Source organism: Entelurus aequoreus, linkage group LG02 (genome assembly GCF_033978785.1).
Source record: "Entelurus aequoreus isolate RoL-2023_Sb linkage group LG02, RoL_Eaeq_v1.1, whole genome shotgun sequence".
Classification (NCBI taxonomy): Eukaryota; Metazoa; Chordata; class Actinopteri; order Syngnathiformes; family Syngnathidae; genus Entelurus; species Entelurus aequoreus.
Window position 1 is genome coordinate 635,001 of NC_084732.1, and position 13,901 is coordinate 648,901.

Sequence of the window (13,901 nt, forward strand, 5' to 3'; positions counted from 1 at the left end):
CAATTAGAATGAATCAATACAACTTTAAATAAATATGAAAAAATATAAAAATAATTATAAATTCTGATTAAAATAATACAATAATATACAAAGCCTGCAAGAAAATTCCATTTTGGTGCTGTAAAATAAAACATACTGTGTAAAATAAAAATTAATACCGGCAAATTAAAAAAAAAAAAATTAAAATACAAAATATTCATAGGTAAAATTAAAATAATGAAATAAAGTAAAAAGTAATACTTTGTCAGGTGCTTGAAAGAAAATGAATTTTTGGTGGTGTTGAATAAAAAGTAAACAAATAATGAATACGATATGAAAATATAAAGGAAATATATAAGTAAATAAGATCAAATAAAAAGTGCTTGCATTAAAATTAATTTTTGGTGGTTTAAAATAAAAAGTAAACAATGAATAAATACGAAAAATAAAAATAAAGAAAAATAAAAGTAAATAAGATCAAGTAAAAAGTGCTTGCATGAAAAAAAAATGTTGGTGGTGTAAAATAAAAAAAACTAAAATAATGAATGAATACGAAAGAAAAAAAGAAAAAAAAAAGGAAAAAAACTAGTAAAAAGCTCTCATGAATATTAATTTTTGGTGGTGTAAAAGAAAAAGTAAACAAATATTGAATAAATACGAAATAAAAAATTAAGGAAATATATAAGTAAATAAGATCAAATAAAAAGTGCTTGCATGAAAATGAATTTTTGGTGGTTTAAAATAAAAAGTAAACAATAAATAAATACGAAAAATAAAAATAAGGAAAAACAAAAGTAAATAAGATAAAATAAAAAGTGCTTGCATAAAAAATAATTTTTGGTGGTGTAAAATAAAAAACTTAAACAAATAATGAATGAATACGAAAAAAAAAAAATTAAAAAAGGAAAAAAACAAGTAAATAAGCTCTCATGAAAATTAATTTTTGATGGTGTAAAATAAACATTTAAAAAATGAATAAATATGAAAAAACTAATAAAGGAAAAAATAAGTAATACATTGACAGGGGCTTGCAGGAAAATAAATGTTTGGTGTAGTAAAAAAAATAATGAATAAATACAAATTGAAATATTTATACCTAAAATTAACTAAAATAAAAAAGTTATTGCAAGAAAATGAAATGTTGGTGCTGTAAAATTAAAATAAACAAATAAAAATAATTATAAATACAGTTTAAAAAACTGAAATAAAATATAACAAAAAAATAAAATTATATGTCAGGGGTTTAATTTTTTTTGTTGTTGTTGAAAAATGAATACTTGCAAATTAAAAAAAAAAAATTTACAAAATATTCATAGCTAAAATGAAAATAATAAAATAAAGTAAAAAGTAATACTTTGTCAGGTGCTTGCAAGAAAATGAATTTTTGGTGGTGTTAAAATAAAAAATAAAAAAAATAAATAATGAATAATTACGAAATAAAAAATTAAGGAAAATATAAGTAATACATTGTCGGAGGCTTGCAAGAAAATTATTTTTTTGGTGCAGTAAAAAAATGAATGAATAAATAGAAATTAAAATATGTATACCTAAAAAATAAAATAAAGCTATTTCAAGGAAATTAAATGTTGGTGCTGTAAAATTAAACAAAGAAAAAAAAAATATAAATAGTTTAAAAAAACTGAAATAAAATATAAAAAATAAAATAAAATAATACAGTGTCACGGGTTTAAAAAAACATTTTTTTTGTTGCAGTGAAACAAAAATGTATAAATAAATTAACTAACATATTCATAAATAAAATACAAATTTATTGCAAGAAAATGAAATGTTGGTGCTGTAAAATTAAATTTAACAAATAAAAATAACTATAAATAGAGTTTAAAAAAAAATAAAAATGAAATATAACCAATAAAAAGAAATAATAAATTGTCAGGGGTTTAAAAAATGTTTTTGTTGCAGTTAAACAAAAATGAATAAATAATAAATAAATTAACTAAAATATTTATCAATAAAATAAATACAAATTTATATAAAAAGTGGTTGCAAGAAAACAACATAAAATAAAAAGGAATACATTAAAAAAATAACAAATTAAAATGTAAAATATTCATAGCTAAACAAAATAAAAATAAAGTAAGACATTGAAAATGTACTTTTGGTGCCGCGACTGTGAGTGAAAAGACGGCTAATGTGCATGGAAGAATACATGCCAACCAAGTAAGAACTGCATGCTTTCTTATCGTAATACAGACGTGTTATTATACTCAAATGCTTCTGTGCCACTTCCCACACCAGCTACGGAAGCTGCATGTAAACCACATCAAGTTGATCGACAAACTGAATCACATTTGCCTAACAAGGGCTGCTTCGATGTGGAAACCCCACGGGAGGAAGAACCACTGCTCTCTTATCTCTTCGCATGGCAGCCCCATTATCCAGCAAATCATGGGGCCGTCACGTGGCGACAGAATGAACCTGAAGTGGACCCGAGGAACCGCTGACTCTGTGATTGTCACAGAGCAGATAAGCGCTCACCTATCCCGGGGTTGGCGGCGCCATCGTATCCGTCACACCGAGGCCTGCTTCCTGACATTATCATCGTCACACTGCGCCTTTTATTTATTTTTTTACGCAGAGCCAGAGGGCCGCCCGCTAACATGAATCACAGCGGCGTCTGATAACGCTGCTGACGGAGTGACGGACTGAGGGAGGAAGTGATAAGGCGGGGCTTACACACACACACACACACACACACACACACACACACACACACACACACACACACACAAAACAAATCAAACCACATTCAAAGTCAGCCCACGGTACGTGTGGCGCGCATGAAGATCAGACATCAGAAACATTCACTACTTGACATGAGGCCGCCCCCAATTAGTGCGGCTTCGCCTAACGAGGCGATCTTAGGAAGCAGGTGATAATTGGAGAGCAGGGACGCAACAATAGGAAATGTTCATATACATTGTGCTGAAAAAGTACTAATACACACACTCAAATATTTGAACCAAGTATCATTTTTCAACGGTTTAGGTGTATTATATTCAATAAAACAATATCAATATGTATCGCCATAAACCCGTTATCGATATCAAGGAAAAAAAGCCTTTGCGTGCCGGTCCAATCACATAATATCTACGGCTTTTCACACACACAAGTGAATGCAACGCATACTTGGTCAACAGCCATACAGGTCACACTGAGGGTGTCCGTATAAACAACTTTAACACTGTTACAAATATGCGCCACACTGTGAACCCACACCAAACAAGAATGACAAACACATTTCGGGAGAACATCCGCACCGTAACACAACATAAACACAACAGAACAAATACCCAGAACCCCTTGCAGCACTAACTCTTCCGGGACGCTACAATATACAGGTTTAAACATACACAATTAGCTAAAAAGCCTGCACAAAATGATACCAGTACGTGACTGGATAAGAAAAAAATACCAAAATGCACTATTTTTAGGCGTAAACATACAAAAAATAGCTAAAAAAGCTAGCATAAAATGTTATCCTGCTGATATAAGAGACGTTAGCATGCTTCTGAAATGGCGTCAAGTGTCTGCAATCATGACTTTTATGTGTTGACATAAAAAAAATAGCCAAAGAGCTAGCATAAAACGTTAACATGCTAATACAAGAGACGTTAGCATACTTCCAAGATGGCGTCAAGTATTAAAAATCAGGATTTTTAGGTTTAAACATACACAATTAGCTAAAAAGCCTGCATAAAAGTATACCAGTACGTGACTGGATACAAAGAAATACCAAAATTCACTATTTTTAGGCGTGAATGTACAAAAAATAGCTAAAAAGGCTAGCACAAAATGTTATCATGCTAATATAAGAGACGTTAGCATGCTTCTAAAATGGCGTCAAGTGTCTGAAATCATGATTTTTATGTGTAGACATAAAAAATAGCTAAAGAGCTAGCATAAAATGTTAACATGCTAATATAAGAGACATTAGCATACTTCCAAGATGGCGTCAAGTATTAAAAATCAGGATTTTTAGGTTTAAACATACACAATTAGCTAAAAAGCCTGCATAAAAGTATACCAGTACATGACTGGATACAAAGAAATACCAAAATTCACTATTTTTAGGCGTAAATATACAAAAAATAGCTAAAAAGCTAGCATAAAACGTTTGCATGCTAGTATAAGAGATGTTAGCATACTTCTAAAATGGCGTCAAGTGTCTGAAATCACGATTTTTATGTGTAAACATAAAAAAATAGCAAAGGAGCTAGCATAAAATGTTAACATGCTAATATAAGAGACAATAGCATACTTCCAAGATGGCGTCAAGTATCAAAAATCAGGATTTTTAGGTTTAAACATACACAATTAGCTAAAAAGCCTGCGTAAAAGTATACCAGTACGTGACTGGATACAAAGAAATACCAAAATTCGCTATTTTTAGGCGTAAACATACAAAAAATAGCTAAAAAAGCTAGCATAAAATGTTATCATGCTAATATAAGAGATGTTAGCATGCTTCTGAAATGGCGTAAAGTGTCTGCAATCATGACTTTCATGTGTTGACATAAAAAAATAGCCAAAGAGCTAGCATAAAACGTTAACATGCTAATATAAGTGACGTTAGCATACTTCCAAGATGGCGTCAAGTATCAAAAATCAGGATTTTTAGGTTTAAACATACACAATTAGCTAAAAAGCCTGCATAAAAGTATACCAGTACGTGACTGGATACAAAGAAATACCAAAATTCACTATTTTTAGGCGTGAATGTACAAAAAATAGCTAAAAAGCTAGCATAAAACATTTGCATGCTAATACAAGAGATGTTAGCATACTTCTAAAATGGCGTCAAGTGTCTGAAATCACGATTTTTATGTGTAGACATAAAAAAAAATAGCTAAGGAGGTGGCATAAAATGTTAACATGCTAATATAAGAGACGTTAGCATACTTCCAAGATGGCGTCAAGTATTAAAAATCAGGATTTTTAGGTTTAAACATACACAATTAGCTAAAAAGCCTGCATAAAAGTATACCAGTACGTGACTGGATACAAAAAAATACCAAAATTCACTATTTTTAGGCGTAAACATATAAAAAATAGCTAAAAAAGCTAGCATAAAATGTTATCATGCTAATATAAGAGACGTTAGCATGCTTCTAAAATGGCGTCAAGTGTCTGAAATCATGACTTTTATGTGTTGACATAAAAAAAATAGCCAAAGAGCTAGCATAAAATGTTAACATGCTAATATAAGAGACGTTAGCATACTTCCAAGATGGCGTCAAGTATTAAAAATCAGGATTTTTAGGTTTAAACATACACAATTAGCTAAAAAGCCTGCATAAAAGTATACCAGTACGTGACTGGATACAAAGAAATACCAAAATCCACTATTTTTAGGCGTAAACATACAAAAAATAGCTAAAAAAGCTAGCATAAAATGTTATCATACTAATATAAGAGACGTTAGCATGCTTCTGAAATGGCGTCAAGTGTCTGCAATCATGACTTTTATGTGTTGACATAAAAAAAATAGCCAAAGAGCTAGCATAAAACGTTAACATGCTAATATAAGAGACGTTAGCATACTTCCAAGATGGCGTCAAGTATTAAAAATCATGATTTTTAGGTTTAAACATACACAATTAGCTAAAAAGCCTGCATAAAAGTATACCAGTACGTGACTGGATACAAAGAAATACCAAAATTCACTATTTTTAGGCGTGAATGTACAAAAAATAGCTAAAAAGCTAGCATAAAACATTTGCATGCTAATACAAGAGATGTTAGCATACTTCTAAAATGGCGTCAAGTGTCTGAAATCACGATTTTTATGTGTAGACATAAAAAAAATAGCTAAGGAGCTACCATAAAATGTTAACATGCTAATATAAAACACATTAGCATACTTCCAAGATGGCGTCAAGTATCAAACATCGAAATTTTTAGGTTTAAACATACACAATTAGCTAAAAAGCCTGCATAAAAGTATACCAGTATGTGACTGGATAAGAAAAAATACCAAAATGCACTATTTTTAGGCGTAAACATACAAAAAAATAGCTAAAAAGCTAGCATAAACATGCTAATACAAGAGATGTTAGCATACTTCCAAGATGGGGGCAAGTATCAGAAATCTTGATTTTTAGGTTTAAACTTACAAAAATAGCTTAAAAAGAAGGCAAAAATATGCATGTTAACTGTGTTAGCACCCATTCTTAAGTGAATGGGTAGCAGCAGGCCCATAATAATTAGGTGAATGGGTAGCAGCAGGCCCATAATAATTAGGTGAATGGGTAGCAGCAGGCCCATAATAATTAGGTGAATGGGCAGCAGCAGGCCCATAATAATTAGGTGAATGGGTAGCAACAGGCCCATAATAATTAGGTGAATGGGTAGCAGCAGGCCCATAATAATTAGGTGAATGGTAGCAGCAGGCCCATAATAATTAGGTGAATGGGTAGCAGCAGGTTCATAATAACTAGGTGAATGGGTATCAGCAGGCCCATAATAACTAGGTGAATGGGTAGCAGCAGGCCCATAATAATTAGGTGAATGGGTAGCAGCAGGCCCATAATAATTAGGTGAATGGTAGCAGCAGGCCCATAATAATTAGGTGAATGGGTATCAGCAGGCCCATAATAATCATGTGAATGGGTAGCAGCAGGCCCATAATAATCATGTGAATGGGTAGCAGCAGGCCCATAATAATCAGGTGAATGGGTAGCAGCAGGCCCATAATAATTAGGTGAATGGGTAGCAGCAGGCCCATAATAATTAGGTGAATGGGTAGCAGCAGGCCCATAATAATTAGGTGAATGTGTAGCAGCAGGCCCATAATAACTAGGTGAATGGGTATCAGCAGGCCCATAATAATCAGGTGAATGGGTAGCAGCAGGCCCATAATAATTAGGTGAATGGGTAGCAGCAGGCCCATAATAATTAGGTGAATGGGTAGCAGCAGGCCCATAATAATTAGGTGAATGGTTGGCTGCAGGCCCATAATATTTTAGGTGAATGGGTAGCAGCAGGCCCATAATAATTAGGTGAATGGGTAGCAGCAGGCCCATAATAATTAGGTGAATGGGTAGCAGCAGGCCCATAATAATTAGGTGAATGGTTAGCAGCAGGCCCATAATATTTTAGGTGAATGGGTAGCAGCAGGCCCATAATAATTAGGTGAATGAGTAGCAGCAGGCCCATAATAATTAGGTGAATGGGTAGCAGCAGGCCCATAATAATTAGGTGAATGGTTAGCAGCAGGCCCATAATAATTTTATGAGAATGGGTAGCAGCAGGCCCATAATAAATAGGTGAATGGGTAGCAGCAGGTCCATAATAATTAGGTGAATGGGTAGCAGCAGGCCCATAATAATTAGGTGAATGTGTAGCAGCAGGCCCATAATAATTTCACCTATAACACAAAGCTGATCACAAAAGTTCTATCTTTAAATATATTAAACTTCTGTTTTTAGTAGACTTTTCAGTGTAGAAAAAGTTTGCACACCCCTGAGGTATGACCACATCACACATACGTTTTAGAGCCACACTTTTTCAGAAATGTCCACTGCAGAGGACGCAGACAACACTGTGGTTCTTGTGTGCTCCAGGAGGTGAAAAGGGCAGAAACATTTCCCAGCACAGCCCGCAGGGTTGCAGGCACGACTGTCGGGCAAGCATACGTTCAACAGAGAGAGAGAGGGGGGGAGGCCACGCCCACATCCATCCATCCATCCATTTACTACCGCTTGTCCCTTTTTGGGGTCGCAGGGGGGTGCTGGAGCCTATCTCAGCTGCATTCGCCCACATGGATCTATCAAAAGCAAACGTGGACGACTAAAGAAAGGTGGTCTACCTTCTCCTGTGAACGGTCAGCCTCCCCTTGCAGCTGGAGGCCACGGACAGGAAGTGATGGATGGCGGGTCAGACGGTGACACGTTGAGAACAATTACAGACGAGGACGGATGTTAATTGCTGCTAACGAGATCAGTCACGCCATATTTTCTGATGAACCCCAGAGGGGCCAATCAGGACTCTGACACAATCAAACGTGGCAGCTGTTATAGCCACTCGGACGCACTTGTTGCGGTTTTTGGAGAATTTCCAGGTGACGGTGCGTAATCATGATTATTAAATACCACACATACCCCTACCACCACAGACTGTATTTATATTATTCACATGTGAATAATGCTGTACAATAGACTGTATTTATATTATTCGCATGTGAATAATGCTGTATAATAGACTGTATTTATATTATTCACATGTGAATAATGCTGTATAATAGACTGTATTTATGTTATTCACATGTGAATAATGCTGTATAATAGACTGTATTTATATTATTCACATGTGAATAAGGCTGTATAATACTGTTTTTATATTATTCACATGTGAATAATGCTGTATAATAGACTGTATTTACATTATCCACATGTGAATAATGCTGTATAATAGACTGTATTTATATTATTCACATGTGAATAATGCTGTATAATACTGTATCTATATTATTCGCATGTGAATAATGCTGTATAATAGACTGTATTTATGTCATTCACTTGTGAATAATGCTGTATAATACTGTATCTATATTATTCGCATGTGAATAATGCTGTATAATAGACTGTATTTATGTTATTCAAATGTGAATAATGCTGTATAATACTGTTTTTATATTATTCACATGTGAATAATGCTGTATAATAGACTGTATTTATATTATTCACATGTGAATAATGCTGTATAATACTGTATCTATATTATTCGCATGTGAATAATGCTGTATAATAGACTGTATTTATGTTATTCACATGTGAATAATGCTGTATAATACTGTATCTATATTATTCGCATGTGAATAATGCTGTATAATAGACTGTATTCATGTTATTCAAATGTGAATAATGCTGTATAATACTGTTTTTATATTATCCACATGTGAATAATGATGTATAATAGACTGTATTTACATTATTCACATGTGAATAATGCTGTATAATACTGTATTTATGTTATTCACATGTGAATAATGCTGTATAATAAACTGTATTTATATTATTCGCATGTGAATAAGGCTGTATAATAGACTGTATTTATATTATTCACATGTGAATAATGCTGTAAAATAGACTGTATTTATATTATTCATATGTGAATAATGCTGTATAATAGACTGTATTTACATTATTCACATGTGAATAATGTTGTATAATAGACTGTATTTATGTTATTCACATGTGAATAATGCTGTATAATAAACTGTATTTATATTATTTACATGTGAATAATGTTGTATAATAGACTGTATTTATATTATTCACATCGAATAATGCTGTATAATAGACTGTATGTATATTATTCACATGTAAAATATACATAAGTGTTTATTGTTTATTGTGAGCGAACTGTGGTGCTGAATTTCCCCCAGGGATCAATAAAGTACTTTCTGTTGTATTCTATTTTATTCTATTCAATATAGATTGAAAATCTTAATGGGCCGCATGTGGCCCGCGGGCCGTATTTTGCAGAGGACTGGTCTGATGCGTGGCAACTTGAGACATTTATCGATTGATTCTTCACTCATCATTTTAGCAGATTTATGCATTTTGACTGGAACCCAATCACAATGGCAATTTTAATCATAAAACTGACAAATAAAGACCCGGGTTTTGACCTGGTGATGGCGCTAGAGTGCCCTCTAGCTGAGTGGACCTCCAGAAAAAAACACCACATTGTGGTTTCTACTGAAGGTTCTTTCTTATCTGGTCGGTTGTAAATCCAGGAAGTGAGCGTTCCAATACCGGAATCGGCTGGGAAACCACACGCTTTTTGTTTTGCACATGTCAATGGGCTCCTTCATCACCGTCAATGAGGTGACCCTGACTGTAACACTGCGGGGCTTGTACTGGGCAGACGGCCCACTATGGATTCTAGGGCCTTAATTAATAGGTACTTCATGGGGCCTGACCTGGCTCCTACAATACATGAACTATAAGGTAAAGACTCGAGATCCACGGATTATCAGTGCCAATATTTGGCATTTTGACGTATATCGTATTATCCTTTTTTTTTGATAGTATCAGCCTTTTTGGCCTTTTTTTTTAACAATTATTACACCGCCTTCCGCCCGAATGCAGCTGAGATAGGCTCCAGCACCCCCCGCGACCCCGAAAGGGACAAGCGGTAGCAAATGGATGGATTATTACAGAACTCCATCAGCAGATACAACATACACATGTGAATAATGCTGTATAATAGACTGGTGTTTATATTATTCACATGTGAATAATGCTGTATAATAGACTGTATTTATGTTATTCACATGTGAATAATGCTGTATAATAGACTGGTATTTATATTATTCACATGTAAATAATGCTGTATAATAGACTGTATTTATATTATTTACATGTGAATAATGCTGTATAATAGACTGTATTTATGTTATTCACATGTGGATAATGCTGTATAATAGACTGTATTTATATTATTTACATTTGAATAATGCTGTATAATAGACTGTATTTATATTATTTACATGTGAATAATGCTGTATAATAGACTGTATTTATGTTATTCACATGTGGATAATGCTGTATAATAGACTGGTGTTTATATTATTCACATGTGAATAATGCTGTATAATAGACTGTATTTATGTTATTCACATGTGAATAATGCTGTATAATAGACTGGTATTTATATTATTCACATGTAAATAATGCTGTATAATAGACTGTATTTATATTATTTACATGTGAATAATGCTGTATAATAGACTGTATTTATGTTATTCACATGTGGATAATGCTGTATAATAGACTGTATTTATATTATTTACATTTGAATAATGCTGTATAATAGACTGTATTTATATTATTTACATGTGAATAATGCTGTATAATAGACTGTATTTATGTTATTCACATGTGGATAATGCTGTATAATAGACTGTATTTATATTATTTACATTTGAATAATGCTGTATAATAGACTGTATTTATATTATTTACATGTGAATAATGCTGTATAATAGACTGCATTTATGTTATTCACATGTGAATAATGCTGTATAATAGACGGTATTTATATTATTCACATGTGAATAATGCTGTATAATAGACTGTATTTATGTTATTCACATGTGAATAATGCTGTATAATAGACTGTATTTATGTTATTCACATGTGAATAATTCTGTATAATAGACTGGTATTTATATTATTCACATGTGAATAATGCTGTATAATAGACTGTATTTATATTATTTACATGTGAATAATGCTGTATAATAGACTGTATTTATGTTATTCACATGTGGATAATGCTGTATAATAGACTGTATTTATATTATTTACATTTGAATAATGCTGTATAATAGACTGTATTTATATTATTTACATGTGAATAATGCTGTATAATAGACTGTATTTATGTTATTCACATGTGGATAATGCTGTATAATAGACTGTATTTATATTATTTACATTTGAATAATGCTGTATAATAGACTGTATTTATATTATTTACATGTGAATAATGCTGTATAATAGACTGCATTTATGTTATTCACATGTGAATAATGCTGTATAATGGACGGTATTTATATTGTTCACATGTGAATAATGCTGTATAATAGACTGTATTTATGTTATTCACATGTGAATAATGCTGTATAATAGACTGGTATTTATATTATTCACATGTGAATAAGGCTGTATAATAGACTGTATTTATATTATTTACATGTGAATAATGCTGTATAATAGACTGTATTTATGTTATTCACATGTGGATAATGCTGTATAATACTGTATTTATATTATTTACATTTGAATAATGCTGTATAATAGACTGTATTTATATTATTTACATGTGAATAATGCTGTATAATAGACTGTATTTATGTTATTCACATGTGGATAACGCTGTATAATAGACTGTATTTATATTATTCACATGTGAATAATGCTGTATAATAGACTGGTATTTATATTATTCACATGTGAATAATGCTGTATAATAGACTGTATTTATATTATTCACATGTGAATAATGCTGTATAATAGACTGTATTTATGTTATTCACATGTGGATAATGCTGTATAATAGACTGTATTTATATTATTCACATGTGAATAATGCTGTATAATAGACTGTATTTATGTTATTCACATGTGGATAATGCTGTATAATAGACTGTATTTATATTATTCACATGTGAATAAGGCTGTATAACAGATTCTCTGATTAATATGATACCAGTGTTTAGTACTTCATCAAATAGTTTTCAACACAGACAGAGACACTGAACATTTTTTGTTATTGTTTGTTCTATGGCGCCATCTTTTGGATGAGTTCACTCATTGCAATGTACTTCCTGTTTCGTGCCTTGAATTGGAAGTATATGCCATGACGTCTACTATTCGTCCATAGTGTGTCTGCTTCAAAGGATTCGTCATTCATCACTCCAAGCAACGTTTGTATGATTTACAATATAACTAAAACAACTCTTACTTACTAAACTGCCCCATGTGTGATGTCTGTAGGAGTGTTTTCATAACATATTTCTGCACGTTATCGTAATGTAATGACGCTTGCATCGTTAGCATTAGCAATATTGCTAACACGTTTACAAGTTTCTGTGTTCGTATCGTTTTATTCATTTACAATGAACCGAACTTTCCTCCAGAAGGTCTTATCTTTGTACATGTGATGCCACGTGAAACTTGCCAGGGGACATGTAACCAAATATTAAAGGCCTACTGAAAGCCACTACTACCGACCACGCAGTCTGATAGTTTATACATCAATGATGAAATCTTAACATTGCAACACATGCCAATACGGCCGGGTTAACTTATAAAGTGACATTTTAAATTTCCCGGGGAACTTCCGGTTCAAAACGCCTTTGGAGGATGACGTATGCGCGTGACGTAGCCAGTTTAACACAGGTATGGCTTCCCCATTGAAGCCAATACGAAATAGCTCCGTTTTCATCTCATTATTCCACAGTATTCTGGACATCTGTGTTGGTGAATCTGTTGCAATTTGTTCATTGCATTATGGAGAAAGAAGCTGAGCAAGCAAAGAAGAAAGTCGGTGCGAAGCGGAGTATTTTGCGAGGGAAGTCAGCAACACAACACAGTCGGTGTTTCATTGTTTGCATTCCCGAAAGATGCAGTCAAGATCGAAGAACTCGGACAACAGAGACTCTTACCAGGAGGACTTTGACTTCGTTAACAGACGCAGACGCGACACCGTGAGTACGCTTCCAAACATTTGATCGCTTGCTATAACTAGCTCGAGCTAGTAGCTAGGAGCTAGGAGCTAGCATAACAAACACCTAGGTGTATTAATTTGTGGCATATTAAATATAAGCCTGGTTGTGTTGTGGCTAATAGAGTATATATATGTCTTGTGTTTATTTACTGTTGTAGTCATTCCCAGCTGAATATCAGGTCCCACCCGCGCGCTTCCAAACATTTGATCGCTTGCCCGTACGTGCCTGTCACGTACGTAACTTTGGTTAAATATATAAGCTTTATGAACCTTGGGTTAGGTCAGGGGTCGGCAACCCGCGGCTCCGGAGCCGCATGCGGCTCCTTGACCACTCTGATGCGGCTCAGCTACATACATGCCGACCCCCCCCGATTTTCCCAGGAGATTTATGGATCTCAGTGTCCCTCATAGATTACTCCCAGGGAAAAAATTATCCTATTTACACTCTAATTACTAAATAAAGGGCGTGCCCTAATTGCACTGCAGTAATTGTCCTCAATAGCATTTAAAAACAGCGTGCCAGTCCAGCCGCATGTTGTATGTTGTTATTACTTGCACACACAGGAGACAGCAAAGCATACTTACTCATCAGCCACACAGCTTACACTGACGGTAGCCGTATCAAACAACTTTAACATTGTTACGTTACAAATATGCGCCAC

The 13,901-nt window shown here is 33.4% G+C and overlaps 1 protein-coding gene across 4 annotated transcripts in view; it reads right to left on the minus strand.

Moving 5' to 3' along the window:
- Positions 1-13,901, minus strand: part of LOC133665454 (A-kinase anchor protein 13-like) — a 364,315-nt gene that overhangs the window by 87,196 nt on the left and 263,218 nt on the right. The window lies entirely within an intron of this gene.